Raw genomic sequence first — 16,852 nt, 5'->3', positions numbered from 1 at the left:
AGTCTTAAGTGAAAAACAATTGTACAAGCACCTAATTTGGATCTTTGATTGATTTAAGTGGTGAAGGTTGTGTAATAGGCAAATATGGAGTATTAAGCACATTGGTAGATAGAAGTTGTCTTAATTACTCATTGTAAAAATCTTGGAATTGGGTATAAATCATGCTTTTCAAGGATTGATTCATACGCATTAGCTCTTGATCCATGTGTGTGTATATATATATATATATATATATATATATATATATAATGCACAAAGGGGACAAAGGACCCTAACAAAGAATTCAATAATGGGGATGCATATGAAGGTTTGAATTAAAAGGAGATGCATGATATTGTAAGAAAAGGGAAGGATAAAGGGGTAAATTGTTTTGACATTGTTTGTTTTGTATATGAGTTTTATGAGAGCTTAAGTCAATCAAAAGATTTAAATCTCAGCTCACTTGACCATATTCATTCCCACCTTAACCCTAACCCCGTTACAACCTTTAGAAAGACCTCATGATGAGCGTGTGCATGCATAGAATGATTGTCGATTGTTAGATGAAGGGCATATTTTAGAAATAATGATTAGAGGAGATCCGAGTGAATTGACCCTATACACTTGAGTGACTAGAGAGTATACACATCCGATGAGGGTTCAATTGCTCGATTGTATGCTTCCACCTACACTTATTCATTCTTGCAAGTTGTGATTTCTTTGAGATAACTCAAATTGAATTCTTGGATTTGAATTGATTACGTAGCTATTTTCTTGGTTCTTTTTGCGGAATGTGCTTCCTTGGAAATAGCATTACTTTGATTAAGCATATACATATAGTTGATAGATGATAGAATTAGATAGAATAGTTGCATGAATAGAAATAGTTGCATTTAGGAAGTTGCATAAAAAGTTGATTTCCTGTTCTTTATCTTCTCTTTAACTTTAAGCATGAGGACATGCTTGGTTTAAATATGGGGAGGTTTGATAAATCCTGTAACAACCCCGATTTTCGAGTACACGAGATTTTTTCTGAAAGTACGAATTTCTCCGGAAGATCAGTAAGGAGAAAACCTTTGATATATCATCAAGAATCTCAATCCTCATTGTCATTATGTCATCTTTAAGTTAGAACCTTTCCCGAGGCAAGCTCAATGATGCAGTCGCGAAGAACCTAGTTTTTGAACCGTATCGGTTAGGAGTTTTAATTCGGTTTTTCGTAAATAGTCTCAGTTTGACAAACCGGACTCGATTTATGAGAGAAGAGAGATAATAGGATGATATTATCATTATATTAGTATTAGAAGCTTCTTGAATAATATTATAAGGTTACCTGGTCAGTTTTAGTTAAAAATAGAAAATCGGTTTAACCGGGTTCACAATTTACTGGTGCAGCTTAGCACCAGCACTCTCTGATGACTTTAGCAATGCTAAGGCCTCATTATACATGTTTTATTCTCATAATAAATATGTTACTAGTGTCATTTATGCTAGTAGCTCAGAAAATAATTTTTAGAGATGTTTTCACAAGTGTTTTGATACACCTAGTTTTAGTAGTTATACATCTAAGATATTTTAATATTATTTTAATCCACCTCCAAGCCAACCAATCACAACTCACCCTACACCCCCAAAACCCCCAAGGCTGGCTCATTTTCACTTTGTGGCCGAAAATAGGTAGAGAGAAAAAGAGAGAAAAGTTCTTAGTTCCAAATATTCAAAGCTTGATTTCTGCTGAACTAAAACTCAAATCAAAATTCCAATCCAACCAAAATGATCCTCTCTTCTTTCTCTACGTGATTATATGACTTATCAAGGCTGGGATCAAGGTGAGTTGGCTGCACCATCTCTCTTTTGATTCAGTTTCAAGGAAACATGCTTAAATATGTGTTTTCTTGATGTGATTTAGGAGGAAAAAGTGCTTAAGGACCACCTAAAAATCTAACTGAATTAGGGGCAGCGAAATCAGGTAGGGTGCCACGAAATTAATCTTGATTATTTGTGTTTGAGATGTGTGAATGTTGTATAATTTGGCTGTGCTAAAAATTGGTTTCATATATGATTGATTCTTGGTGAAAATTTGGTGAAATTTTGATGAAATTTGATGAAATTCAAGCTTTAAAGTTCATGTTCTTGGGCAGCTGGAAAAACGAAACCCTAAGATTAAATTGAGGTTCAATTTGTGTTGAAATCATGTAGAAAAGATGGGGTTTTAGTGGCTGCTAATTTATTATGAATTATAGTAAAAATCGTTTGCTGAAAAGACTGAAAAACGGGTAAAAACAGAGAAAGAATCTGAAGAATTTATGAAGAATATGAAGAACACTTTGCGTGTGGTGAAGAACAATGAAGAACACCTTTTTGATTCATAAAAGGGCAAGGAAGTAATTATTTTGGTGTTTGAGGGGTTATTTGATAATTTCTGAAAGTTAGGGTGGTAAAAGTAGAAATATTAAAAGTTACGGGTGGTAAAAAGTGAATTTTAAAGGTTAAAGGTTAAAGTAAAGTTAATTTTCGAAAATATATTAATAAAATAATAAATAATAATAAAATATTAAATAATAATATTTAATTAAAAATAATATTTTAATAAAAATAATAAAATAATGCGAAAAAGGCAGTTTTTTGTAAAAGCTTTAGAAAGACAACTTTAAGTGTAGAATATCATAATTACCTTCATAAAACACTTAGGGAGTGGTAAGAACATATTAGTGAGGCAAAGATAAATAAAAGATAAAAGTTTAAGAAAAGATAAAAATCGAAGAAAAAGTCTGTAAGATTTTAATGACAGAAAAACAGACAGAGACTAGCAAACAAACTAGGGCAACATAGTTAGTCTTTGAGTTGCGACTAGGGTTAGGTATTATATGAAAAGTTAAATTGTTTCAGTATAGACTTAATGAACCTATACTTGGGACATGCTAACTATTCATACCGAAATTTACATAAGCTTTAAATACACAGATTAAACAGAGAAATCATAGCAGGGTAAAGAGACTAAGAGCAGAAGGCTTATTGAAAGGTTAATTGTTGCTTGAGGCAACCCAAGAGATATTGTTTGCTTATTCGTTGCTGAATGTAACCTAAGAGATAATATTTATTATCTGTTGCTTTAAGCAACCCAAGCGTTTCTGTAGGGAAACTTGGATACCTACAGCAATTTTCCGTTCCCAAGAGTATATTTCCTGCGAGTAGAAAGCAGAGGCTGTCTCAATAGAGCTGCTAATAATTATATGCGCATTTATTTGAACAGAAGATCGTATCTGGGAAATCGTGAACTCGTGACCGGATAAATATCGGGAATGCAGGTGCTAACCGACACATGAGCTCATGGCCTGTACTAGGGCTAGACATGCATCATTCTTGTCTGCGCATCATTCTCCGTTGCTTTCCTTCTTGTGAGTAAACTATTTCTTTATGTTTATCTGCTTGAGTGTTATGTCTGTGCTTTATTTCCTTGTGTTCTTCTGTTTGTGTTCTATTTTCTGTTTTCCTATCTATTTTAACTACTGTTTACTACTTTACTGTATTCTAATATCTATCTACTAATCGGAATCAAATAAATGAACGTAACTAATAACCCCGACCCTACTAAGAACTCCTCAGTTCTTACCCCTTCTCTCCCTTCCTCCCCCCTCAGATGGAGACGGGCGTGATCTTCTATGAGTTCGAGGACCCTTACGTCTACAAGGATCCGGTACATCACAGTTACTTCATTATGGGTTTGGAGCCTCGTATTAGACGATATACGTTACCTAATCGAGCTTTTCAACATCCTCTGTCTAGCCCGCATTTTGACCCCGATGCTCCTTACGACTTTTCCTTATCCTGGTTACATCCTGACGCACCTGGACATCCTTTTCCTGATAATCCCGGGCACCCTATACCAGCTCAACCTTTGAATGAGGCGGTACCTGAGCCTATCATTCCTGATGAGCCTGAGTTAGTTGATGACTACGTACCTGTGATACCACCAGAGTGGGATTTTCTCCCTGAGCCGATCCCCGACTTTCCACAGCCTGATGAGCCGGCACTACCAGACGGTAGGGTAGCTCCTATATACGCGAACGGACCTGTGCTCGTGAATGGTTTTGTACATAGTGACAGCAGTGTTTCTGGTGGATCTGAGGGTATAGCTGTAGCTGCGGATGATGAGGAGGAGGAGGATCCTGAGATAGAGATAGAGCAGGATGAGGAGATGGACGAGCCTCACGGCGATTCTCCGAACGGCCACGTGTAGATATAGCTTGACTGCGGAAGGGGCATTCTTTTGATGATACTCTAGTCTGACATTATCTATTAGTTAGTCTCTCACTTGTGTTAGTACACCCGAGAGCTAGGAGCTATATAGTGGTTAGGCTAGCCTGGGTGCCAGTTTAGTGGCTTTTTGTATGGGCCAGGCCCTGGGAGTGTTGTGTATATATTAGCTACATAGGATGACGAGGATGTAAACTGATTTGATCTTGTGTAAACACTGCATGTTTTGTTATAGTGTACATGATGTATATTATCAGTTGTGTTTCTATGTATCTTTATGCCGCTTTTCTATTACTCTCAATGTATGCTTGTTTATTTTACCTTGTTATCCGCAACGATACGATATAAAAAAAAAGCTACCCGTAAAATTGGCATCGCTCTAACAAGGAACAGGCTCATATAGTAAATAATAGTTAATAATTAAGAGGGATAAGTTAGTAACACTTATCTTCTTGTATGACCATGGCATACTGGGAGTTGGGTCGTTACAAGTTGGTATCAGAGCAGTTCGTTCCCAATAGAGCCTGGGGAGTGGACTGACTATGCTTCATTGCATACTCTGCTTGTGTGTCTCATGCTGTTAGGGTATCTTTAAGATACATTTGGCATGAATGTCTATGAGTGCTCATTTTGGGAATGTTCGTACCTAACCTGAGATATTAAGACTGATCACCTTAATGTTGATTGTTTGGTGTGGATAGGACCTTAATGACTGCGAATAGACATAGTTTAATCGAGCTTTGAACGACGAATCGATGCGAGGCATAGCTATCCTCATAGTTGCTATGATCTCCATGACTATGGCTATGTTAGATTTGGATGCTGTAAGGAACGAATGCTTGTTTTACTTGTGGGGAATCTGGACACACAGCTAAGATCTACTCAAGAAAGTTTGTTCGGAATCCAGTGTAAACCCAGCAACAAGGTCAAGTGTTTGTTATGACTGCTGATGATGCTATGCAATCAGACGCCCTGATCCAAGGTCAGTGTTATCTCAAGAATCAATTTCTAACTGTACTATATGACTCGGGTGCATTGCATTCCTTTATCTCTTTAACTGTTGCCCGTCAGGTCGGACTAGATTTCTCTGAGTTGAACTTTGATCTAATTGTCCATACACCTGCATCCCAAAATGCTTTGACTAGTTTATTGTGCCTACAAGTACTATTCACTATTAGGAACAGAACTTTTATACATGATCTAATATGTTTGCCTCTATGTGGTTTAGAAGTTATTCTAGGGTTAGATTGGTTATCTAAGTATCATGTTTTCCTTGATTGCTATGAAAGAACTGCTGTTATTCCGTCTGATAGTTTAGATATTAAACCATTTCTATCTCATACTTTATATCTGAATTCTGTAAGAGTTACATTAGACGGGAGTGATTGTGAGGGGTACGTTCTGTTAGCGGCTAGCTCGAATGATAGTGAACTAAGCTTAGAACGAATCCGAGTGGTGAAGGAATTTCCTGATGTTTTTTCGGACGACATACCTGAGTTTCCTCCTCAGCGAGAGATAGAATTCAGCATTGAACTAGTACCTGGAACCAAACCGATTTCCATAGCACCGTACCGGATGTCACCATTGGAACTTGCAGAGTTGAAGAAGCAGTTGGATGAGCTACTTGGAACGAAATTTATTCGTCCTAGTGTATCACCTTGGGGAGCTCCAGTATTGCTAGTAAAGAAGAAGGATGGTGGAATGCGACTTTGCGTGGATTACCGGCAGTTAAATAAAGTCACCATTAAGAACAAGTATCCACTTCCACGGATAGATGATTTAATGGACCAGTTAAAAGGTGCAACTGTGTTCTCGAATATTGATTTGTGATCGGGCTATCACCAGATTCGAGTGAAAGAGTTGGATATACCGAAGACTGCATTTAGAACTTGATATGGTCATTATGAGTATACGGTTATGTTGTTTGGACTAACTAATGCTCCTGCGATTTTCATGGATTACATGAATCGTATTTTTCGTCCGTACCTTGATCAGTTCGTAGTAGTTTTCATAGACGATATTCCCATCTATTCGAAGACAGAAAAAGAGCATGAAGAGCATCTAAGAACTGTATTGCAGATACTAAGGACTCGGAAGTTATATGCTAAACTATCGAAGTGCAAGTTCTGGACAAAGAAGGTGGCATTTTTGGGACAAGTTATATCACAGAGAGGAATTGCAGTGGATCCTTCAAAAATTGAAGCAGTAGTGCAATGGGAACCACCTACGACCGTTACAGAAGTTCGGAGTTTTCTCGGACTAGCTGGATATTACCGGAGGTTTATTAAAGGGTTTTCTCAGATAGCCTTACCTCTGACTAGCCTTACACGAAAGGAAGTTCCGTTCGTTTGGACAGTTGAGTGTGATAGAAGTTTCAAGATGCTTAAGGAAAAGTTAACAACTGCACCTGTATTAGTACTACCCGACCCACAGAAACCTTTTGAAGTATACTGTGACGCTTCTCATAAAGGACTTGGATGTGTGCTAATGTAAGACAAAAATGTGGTGGCTTATGCTTCCCGGCAGCTGAGGCCTCATGAACGAAATTATCCGACGCATGACTTGGAGATGGCTGCAGTAGTGTTTGCTCTGAAGATCTGGAGGCACTATTTGTATGGCGCTCAACTAGAAGTTTTCTCTGACCACAAAAGTTTAAAGTATATCTTTGACCAGAAGGATCTAAATATGTGACAGTGAAGGTGGATGGAGTTCCTGAAGGACTATGATTTTAAGTTAAGTTATCACCCAGGAAAAGCGAACGTGGTGGCAGACGCCTTGAGCAGGAAGAATTTGAGTATCTCTTGGATGATGATAAAGGAAGAGAAGCTACTTGTGGAATTTGAGGACCTTAAGTTGGCTATGACTGAGACGTCAAGTGGAGTCCGTTTGGCCCAATTGCATATAACACCAGATTTTAAGATTAGGATTCAGCAAGCACAAGCACAGGATTCAGAAATGATGACGATGCTGAGATGGATGAAAGTAGAGGAACCAGAAGCTGTAAGACTAGATCGTAGCAGTCTCTGGAGATACAAGAACAAAATTTGTGTGCCTAGCTCTGGAGATTTACGGTAAAGGATTCTTGCAGAAGCCCATCAAAGTAGATTCTCTATGCATCCTGGAGTAACAAAGATGTATCAAAATTTGAAACAAATGTTCTGGTGGCCGGGCTTGAAGAAAGAGGTAGCTGATTATGTCTCAAAATGTTTAACATGCCAGAAGGTGAATATGGAACACCAGAAACCGTCAGGAACCCTGCAACCCTTAGAAATACCACAATGGAAATGGGAGCAGATCACTATGGATTTTGTCACGGGATTGCCAAGGACCTCAACTGGACACAATGCCATTTGGGTAATTGTGGACAGGTTGACGAAGTCAGCGCACTTCCTTCCGATTCGAGTTGACTATACATTAGAAAGGCTGGCACAGATATATATTCAAGAAATCGTACGATTACACGGAATACCTTCGTCAATTGTTTCATATCGAGATCCGAGGTTTACTTCCAGATTCTGGGGAGCTTTCCAGAGAGCGTTGGGAACAGAATTGCATATGAGTACAGCATACCATCCTCAGACAGACGGACAATCAGAGCGGACAATCCAGACATTGGAAGACATGCTAAGATCTTGTGTGATGGATAACCAAGGCACTTGGGATAGGTATTTGCCATTGGTCGAGTTCGTCTACAACAACAGTTACCAACAAAGTATTGGGATGGCACCATATGAATCTCTCTACAGAAGAAGGTGTCAGACACCATTGTGTTGGAATGACGACGGAGAAGCTAGTGTCTTAGGTCCAGACTTAGTGCAAGAAACTACTGAAAAGATAAAGGGGATTCGCCAGAAGATCCAGACAGCACAGAGCCGTCAAAAGAGCTATGCCGATAATAGACGTAGACCCTTAGAGTTTAGTGAGGGAGACCATGTCTTTCTTAAAGTAACCCCGACTACTGGAATAGGTAGAGCCCTTAAGACTAAAAAGCTTAACCCTCGATACATAGGACCTTTTCAAATACTTAAAAGAGTCGGACTAGTAGCTTATCAAGTAGCCCTTCCTCCATATCTGTCAAACCTTCATGATGTTTTTCATGTCTCGCAACTTAAGAAATATATTCCCGACGAGAGTCACATTTTACAACCAGAGACAATACAGTTACGAAACAATTTGACATATCAAGCATCACCAGTTCAGATCGTAGAAAGAGGTGATAAGCAGCTAAGAGGCAAAACAGTTCGCTTAGTCAAAGTAGCTTGGGGACAAAGAGGAGAAGAAGAGCACACTTGGGAACTGGAAGATAAGATGAAAGCCGATTACCCGCATTTATTCTCAGGTAACTGAAATTTTGAGGGCAAAATTTTCTGTTATGAGGGTAGAATGTAACAACCCCGATTTTCGAGTATGCGAGATCTTTTCTGAAAGTACGAATTTCTCCGGAAGATCAGTAAGGGGAAAACCTTTGATATATCATCAAGAATCTCAATCCTCATTGTCATTATGTCATCTTTAAGTTAGAAACTTTCCCGAGGCAAGCTCGATGATGCAGTCGTGAAGAACCTAGTTTTTGAAGCGTATCGGTTAGGAGTTTTAATTCGGTTTTTCGTAAATAGTCTCAGTTTGACAAACCAGACTCAATTTATGAGAGATGAAAGATAATAGGATGATATTATCATTATATTAGTATTAGAAGCTTCTTGAATAATATTATAAGATTACCTGGTCAGTTTTAGTTAAAAATAGAAAACCGGTTTAACAGGGTTCACAATTTACTGGTGCAGCTTAGCACCAGCACTCTCTGATGACTTTAGCAAAGCTAAGGTCTCATTATACATGTTTTATTCTCATAATAAATATGTTACTAGTGTCATTTATGCTAGTAGCTCAGAAAATAATTTTTAGAGATGTTTTCACAAGTGTTTCGATACACCTAGTTTTAGTAGTTATACATCTGAGATATTTTAATATTATTTTAATCCACCTCCAAGCCAACCAATCACAACTCACCCTACACCCCCAAAACCCCCAAGGCTGGCTCATTTTCACTTTGTGGCCGAAAATAGGTAGAGAGAAAAAGAGAGAAAAGTTCTTAGTTCCAAATCTTCAAAGCTTGATTTTTGTTGAACTAAAACTCAAATCAAAATTCCAATCCGACCAAAATGATCCTCTCTTCTTTCTCTACATGATTATATGACTTATCAAGGCTGGGATCAAGATGAGTTGGCTGCACCATCTCTCTTTTGATTCAGTTTCAGGGAAACATGCTTAAATATGTGTTTTCTTGATGTGATTTAGGAGGAAAAAGTGCTTAAGGACCACCTGAAAATCTAACTAAATTAGGGGCAGCAAAATTAGGTAGGGTGCTACGAAATTAATCTTGATTATTTGTGTTTGATATGTGTGAATGTTGTATAATTTGGCTGTGCTAAAAATTGGTTGCATATATGATTGATTCTTGGTGAAAATTTGGTGAAATTTTGATGAAATTTGATGAAATTCAAGCTTTAAAGTTCATGTTCTTGGGCAACTGGAAAAAAGAAACCCTAAGCTTAAATTGAGGTTCAATTTGTGTTGAAATCATGTAGAAAATATGGGGTTTTAGTGGCTGCTAATTTATTATGAATTATAGTAAAAATCGGTTGCTGAAAAGACTGAAAAACGGGTAAAAACAGAGAAAGAATCTGAAGAATTCATGAAGAACATGAAGAACACTTTGAGTTTGGTGAAGAACAATGAAGAACACCTTTTTGATTCATAAAAGGGCAAGGAAGTAATTATTTTGGTGTTTGAGGGGTTATTTGGTAATTTCTGAAAGTTAGGGTGGTAAAAGTAGAAATATTAAAAGTTACAGGTGGTAAAAAGTGAATTTTAAAGGTTAAAGGTTAAAGTAAAGTTAATTTTCGAAAATATATTAATAAAATAATAAATAATAATAAAATATTAAATAATAATATTTAATTAAAAATAATATTTTAATAAAAATAATAAAATAATGCGAAAAAGGCAGTTTTCTGTAAAAGCTTTAGAAAGACAACTTTAAGTGTAGAATCTCATAATTACCTTCATAAAACACTTAAGGAGTGGTAAGAACATATTAGTGAGGCAAAGATAAATAAAAGATAAAAGTTTAAGAAAAGATAAAAATCGAAGAAAAAGTCTGTAAGATTTTAATGACAGAAAAACAGACAGAGACTAGCAAACAAACTAGGGCAACATAGTTAGTCTTTGAGTTGCGACTAGGGTTAGGTATTATATGAAAAGTTAAATTGTTTCAGTATAGACTTAATGAACCTATACTTGGGACATGCTAACTATTCATACCGAAATTTACATAAGCTTTAAATACACAGATTAAACAGAGAAATCATAGCAGGGTAAAGAGACTAAGAGCAGAAGGCTTATTGAAAGGTTAATTGTTGCTTGAGGCAACCCAAGAGATATTGTTTGCTTATTCGTTGCTGAATGTAACCTAAGAGATAATATTTATTATCTGTTGCTTTAAGCAACCCAAGAGTTTCTGTAGGAAAACTTGGATACCTACAGCAATTTTCCGTTCCCAAGAGTATATTTCCTGCGAGTAGAAAGCAGAGGCTGTCTCAATAGAGCTGCTAATAATTATATGCGCATTTATTTGAATGGAAGATCGTATCCGGGAAATCATGAACTCGTGACCGGATAAATGTCGGGAATGCAGGTGCTAACCGACACATGAGCTCATGGCCTGTACTAGGGCTAGACATGCATCATTCTTGTCTGTGCATCATTCTCTGTTGCTTTCCTTCTTGTGAGTGAACTATTTCTTTATGTTTGTCTGCTTGAGTGTTATGTCTGTGCTTTATTTCCTTGTGTTCTTCTGTTTGTGTTCTGTTTTCTGTTTTCCTATCTATTTTAACTACTGTTTACTACTTTACTGTATTCTAATATGTATCTACTAATCGGAATCAAATAAATGAATGTAACTAATAACTCCGACCCTACTAAGAACTCCCCAGTTCTTACCCCTTCTCTCCCTTCCTCCCCCCTCAGATGGAGACGGGCGTGATCTTCTATGAGTTCGAGGACCCTTACGTCTACGAGGATCCGGTACATCACAGTTACTTCATTATGGGTTTGGAGCCTCGTATTAGACGATATGCGTTACCTAATCGAGCTTTTCAACATCCTCTGTCTAGCCCGCATTTTGACCCCGATGCTCCTTACGACTTCTCCTTATCCTGGTTACATCCTGACGCACCTGGACATCCTTTTCTTGATAATCCCGGGCACCCTATACCAGCTCAACCTTTGAATGAGGCGGTACCTGAGCCTATCATTCCTGATGAGCCTGAGTTAGTTGATGACTACGTACCTGTGATACCACCAGAGTGGGATTTTCCCCCTGAGCCGATCCCCGACTTTCCACAGCCTGATGAGCCAGCACTACCAGACGGTGGGGTAGCTCCTATATACGCGAACGGACCTGTGCTCGCGAATGGTTTTGTACATAGTGACAGCAGTGTTTCTGGTGGATCTGAGGGTATAGCTGTAGCTGCGGATGATGAGGAGGAGGAGGATCCTGAGATAGAGATAGAGCAGGATGAGGAGATGGACGAGCCTCACGGTGATTCTCCGAACGGCCACGTGTAGATATAGCTTGACTATGGAAGGGGCATTCTTTTGATGACACTCTAGTCTGACATTATCTGTTAGTTAGTCTCTCACTTGTGTTAGTACACCCGAGAGCTAGGAGCTATATAGTGGTTAGGCTAGCCTGGGTGCCAGTTTAGTGGCTTTTTGTATGGGCCAGGCCCTGGGAGTGTCGTGTATATATTAGCTACGTAGGATGACGAGGATGTAAACTGACTTGATCTTGTGTAAACGCTGCATGTTTTGTTATAGTGTACATGATGTATATTATCAGTTGTGTTTCTATGTTTCTTTATGCCGCTTTTCTATTACTCTCAATGTATGCTTGTTTATTTTACCTTGTTATCCGCAACGATACGATATAAAAAAAAAAGCTACCCGTAAAATTGGCATCGCTCTAACAAGGAACAGGCTCATATAGTAAATAATAGTTAATAATTAAGAGGGATAAGTTAGTAACACTTAGCTTCTTGTATGACCATGGCATACTGGGAGTTGGGTCGTTACAAATCCCAATTTTGTGGTTTATCTTATGCTACTTTAGGGTGGTTTTATCAGCTATTCACACACTTACTCCTTGAAATAGTCATGTTTTGTGATTCATTTGTAATTGAGCTCGAATGATAAAAGTATGCTTTTGAAGCTTAAATAGGTTTATTTTATTTCACTATTTCATTCCATTGGTGCCTTGATATGTGTGTTCAAGTTTTTCAGGTCATATAGGTCAAAAATGGTATGGAAAGTGAAGAGGAAGCATGCTAGAGTAAGGAATCATGAAGAAAATTTGAAGCTTGAAGTTCCTGCATACATGCGTACACATAGGATATGCATGCATACGCAGGTTCAACCATACATGCGTACGCATAGAACTTGCATGCGTATGCATACTGGGAGAAACGTGACTAATTAATGAGATCACGTGACAAGCAATTTCTAAGGGTTTTTGGACCTCTTTTCATGCCCGAATTGATGCCAACGGAAGGAAAATGGATGGGGTCAATGATAAACCGCTATTTTATGATTCATCTTGTGCTCAATTGAGTGTTTTTATCAATTCTTCACCCACTTATTCATATAAATTGCATGGTTTTATAATTCCTTCCTTATTCTATAATATATGTGAAAACATGTTTCCTTTGCTTTAAAAATATTTATTTTAATTATCCTTTATTACCATTCGATGCCGTGATTTGTGTGTTAAGTAATTTCAGGCATCATAGGGCAGGAATGGCTTAGAGGACGGAAAGGAAACATGCAAAAATGGAAGGAACGCACAAAATGGAGTTTTGAAGAAAATGGCAGCGATGCGCACGCCTGGACGACGCAGACGCGTGCCTAGCGCAAAATTCAAGTCACGCGTATGCGTGACGGACGCCACGTGCAGAAAATTGCAGAAGTCGCCCCAATAATTTCTTGGCCCTTTTTCGGTCCAAATCCAAGCCCAGAAACACAGAATAGAAGCCAAAGAACGGGAAATCAAGAGACACAATTCATACAACATTCATTATTCATAATTTTAGGTTTTAGATGTAGTTTTAGAGAGAGAGAGGCTCTTTCCTCTCTCTTAGGTTTTAGAATTAGGATTTTTTTTACTTTATGGTTATTACTTCATACCAGGTTCAATGTTCCCAACTTTAATTTTATATTCTCTTCTACTTTTAATTATTCTAATGCTTTTACTTGTTAATTACTTATGTTGCCAAATTGGCTTATGAACTCTTCATGTTAGATTTGAATATTCTATTTAATATAATTTGAGGTATTTCAGATTTATGATTGCTTTCTTCTATTTATGATATAAATAATTTAGATTTTTCCCCTTTGCTTTGGTTGAGTAATTGGTGACACTTGAGTTATCAAACTCAGTAGTTGATTGAAAATTGGAAATTGCTGATTGATTTGGATCCCTCTAAAGCTAGTATTTCCACAGGAGTTGACTAGGACTTGAGGAATCAAATTGATTAGTCCACTTGACTTTCCTTTATTTAGTAAGGGTTAACTAAGTGGGAGCAATAAACAATTCTCATCACACCTGATAAGGATAACTAAGATAGGATTTCCAGTTCTTATACCTTGCAATGGTTTTTATGATTATTAATTTACTTTCTTGTTAATTTATTTTCTTGTTTCCTATTTCAAAAACCAAAAAATATACCCTTTTTCATAACCAATAATAAATCATACTTCCCTGTAATTCCTGGAGAGACGACCCGAGGTTTAAATACTTCGGTTATAAATTTTATTGGGTTTTGTTACTTGTGACAACCAAAGTTTTTGTACAAAAGGATTCTTTGTTGGTTTAGAAACTATACTTAAAGCGTGATTTTTTTATAAAATTATTTACCGGCAGAAATCCGTTCGCCAGTCAACCTAGATACAAGACACAACATTCACAAGAGAAAAAGGAGGATTTTTGACATAGTGATTATGTTTTTATGTTTTCCTTGAGGAAGAACTCTCACTTCTCTCTAGGGTTTAGTTTATTTTGATCATCTCTTATTTGAATTTATGAATTGGAGCTTATTAATTCTACTTCTATTGTCTTAATTTTAATCTCTTTAGTTCTAATTTTCCTTAGTTCTTTTGTTAGTGTTATGTTCTTCTCTTCTACTTAGTATCTTCTATTTCTCATTTTGTAAACCTTGTAAATTTTAAATTCACTTTAATGCATTAATGTTTTCTATGTTTTATGGTTGTAGTTGAGTTGATATTATTGAATGTTGTTAGTTGGTAGCATTAATTTCTAATTGATTTTGCAATTTCTCTATGTTTCCAACTAGTGCACACCAAGTGTTTGACAAAATGTTTTCACTAGTTATGGAGTAGTTTTCTTTACTCTTGGCCTAGGTGAAGGAGATTGAGCGATCTTGAGTCATTGGGTCTAATTGGATTGATGATTTGGGAACCCTTGTTGATCAATTTGATGTCCATTAACACTAACCCACTACTAAGTTAATTAGTAGCTAGGTTAGGACTTATGGTTGATGTTTATTAAGCCTATTTGACTTACTTCAAGTATACAAGTAGACTTAATAGGTTTGGTCCCTCTTAATTGTCAATATATGATTGTTAGATAAGGATAGTGATCTTAATTCTCACACCTAGCCAAGAGCTCTTTTTGCCCCTAGTTAAAACACCAAAAACCTCAATTGTTTACTTCTTGCTTTAGTTGCTTTTAGTAGTTTAATTAGTTCTAGAATAGAATTAGATTCGTATCTTATCTTGGTAAATTGCTACTCATTTAGATATTGCTAACTTGTCTAGATTTAGTTTCTTGAACTTTAAGCTTCGTGCATGCTAAGCTTTAGTAGTTTAAATTCTTGTTTATGACTCCCAACCCCGGAATTCTAACCAATCTTGACTCACACACTTGCCCATTCTCTTGAGGATGACTTGAGACTAATACTCTCGGTTACTTTTTATTGGGGTTGAACTAGTGACAACCATATCAAAATTTGATCGAAGGGTTATTTGTCGGTTTAGGACTATACTATGACATGATCTTTGTTTGATAAAATCTAGACTGGCGATAATCGCTCCGTCATAGGGTTTTTGTGGCTAATAAACTAAAATTGAACCTAACTCTCTAATCTATATTAAGTGACGAAGGAATTGGCGGTTGATTAGGTTAGAGGAGACTAAATCACTAAGGAATTAGGGTTAAGTCAAATACAGTTTGCCATAAAATGAATCTTGTATGATTAAAATAGGTGGTAAGGAAACCTAATCCAGAAGAATAAATAACTTCGAAACCTTAACTATCTTCTCACATATCTTTCACACTAATTTCACGGTTTGCGCTCTTACTCTCTGAATCACTGTTTTAATACTTTTGAACCCCAAAACACCACTTTCTGCTTGCCTGACTAAGTGAATCACTCGACTATTGTTACTCAGTCCATCAATTCTTGTGGGATCGACCCTCACCCACCAAAGGTATTACTTGGTATGACCTGGTGCACTTGCTAGTTCAGTTGTTGACATTCTAATTCCGCACCACTGAACCATGTGAAATGCATACATGTAAGCAGTTAAAAATCAATGGTTCAACAGAATGTAAGAGCATGTTATTGAATTCAATTCATGATAATCAAGATGCACTTACTAAAATTTCACCAAATATGTAATGCAAATGTGAATTTTCAAATCAATATGGCACCAGGAACTCAAAGCCACAATTAAGAACATTGGTGAATTTCAATCAAAAGTAGCTCCATAACCATCCAAGAATACACAATTCAGGGTTGAAATGCCTAACAAGAGTATATTTTAAAACATATGGTGGGCACAATATATGAATCAAACATAGCTTTCATTCAGGCAATCTATCGAACATTTGGTGTGCAGTTCTATTTCCATGAAATTTAAACCAATTTCAATAACATTCAATCCCCAAAAAGTAGTAAATAGACATTTGCAATCTATATAACAATCAACAAGTAACTAATGTAACCTAATCTTGACCTAACATGATTACAAAAATAAAAAACAAAAGGCAAGGAAAACTAATTAAACAAAGTAGGACATAGGGAAGCAAAAATGGAAAGTAAAAGATGAACAGTGAAGAAGGAAAATGGGAAGGTTGCGGTGGTACTTTAATTGCCACCGCCGAAGTCATGGTGGAGCTGTCACCATGATGAAGAGGAAGAGCACGACCTGGGTCACTGGTACATGGTAGAATTTGAAGAAAATGAGAATATAGGGGAAGGAAGAAGGGAATATAGAGGAATGGCGAGTGGCGGTGGTGTCACCAGTGTACAGGAGTCGCCAGGATAGAGGGGTGGAGAGTGGTGATGATAAGTTTAGAGGGTGGTAGACAAAGAAGAGAGGAGAGGGATAAGTGTGGAGTGAAGTGAGGAGGGAAGAGTAGGGTTCGCAAGGATAGGCTGAGGAATTTGAACACCTGCGTCTGTGGCACTAGGGTCGCACACGCGGTAATTAGCCACTGCCTCTTGCTCTTGCATACACGAATAGTAGCTACGCGAAG

Source organism: Arachis hypogaea, chromosome 14 (genome assembly GCF_003086295.3).
Source record: "Arachis hypogaea cultivar Tifrunner chromosome 14, arahy.Tifrunner.gnm2.J5K5, whole genome shotgun sequence".
Taxonomy (NCBI): domain Eukaryota; kingdom Viridiplantae; phylum Streptophyta; class Magnoliopsida; order Fabales; family Fabaceae; genus Arachis; species Arachis hypogaea.
The sequence above is the reverse complement of the archived record's forward strand: the minus strand, read 5'-3'. Positions refer to the sequence as shown.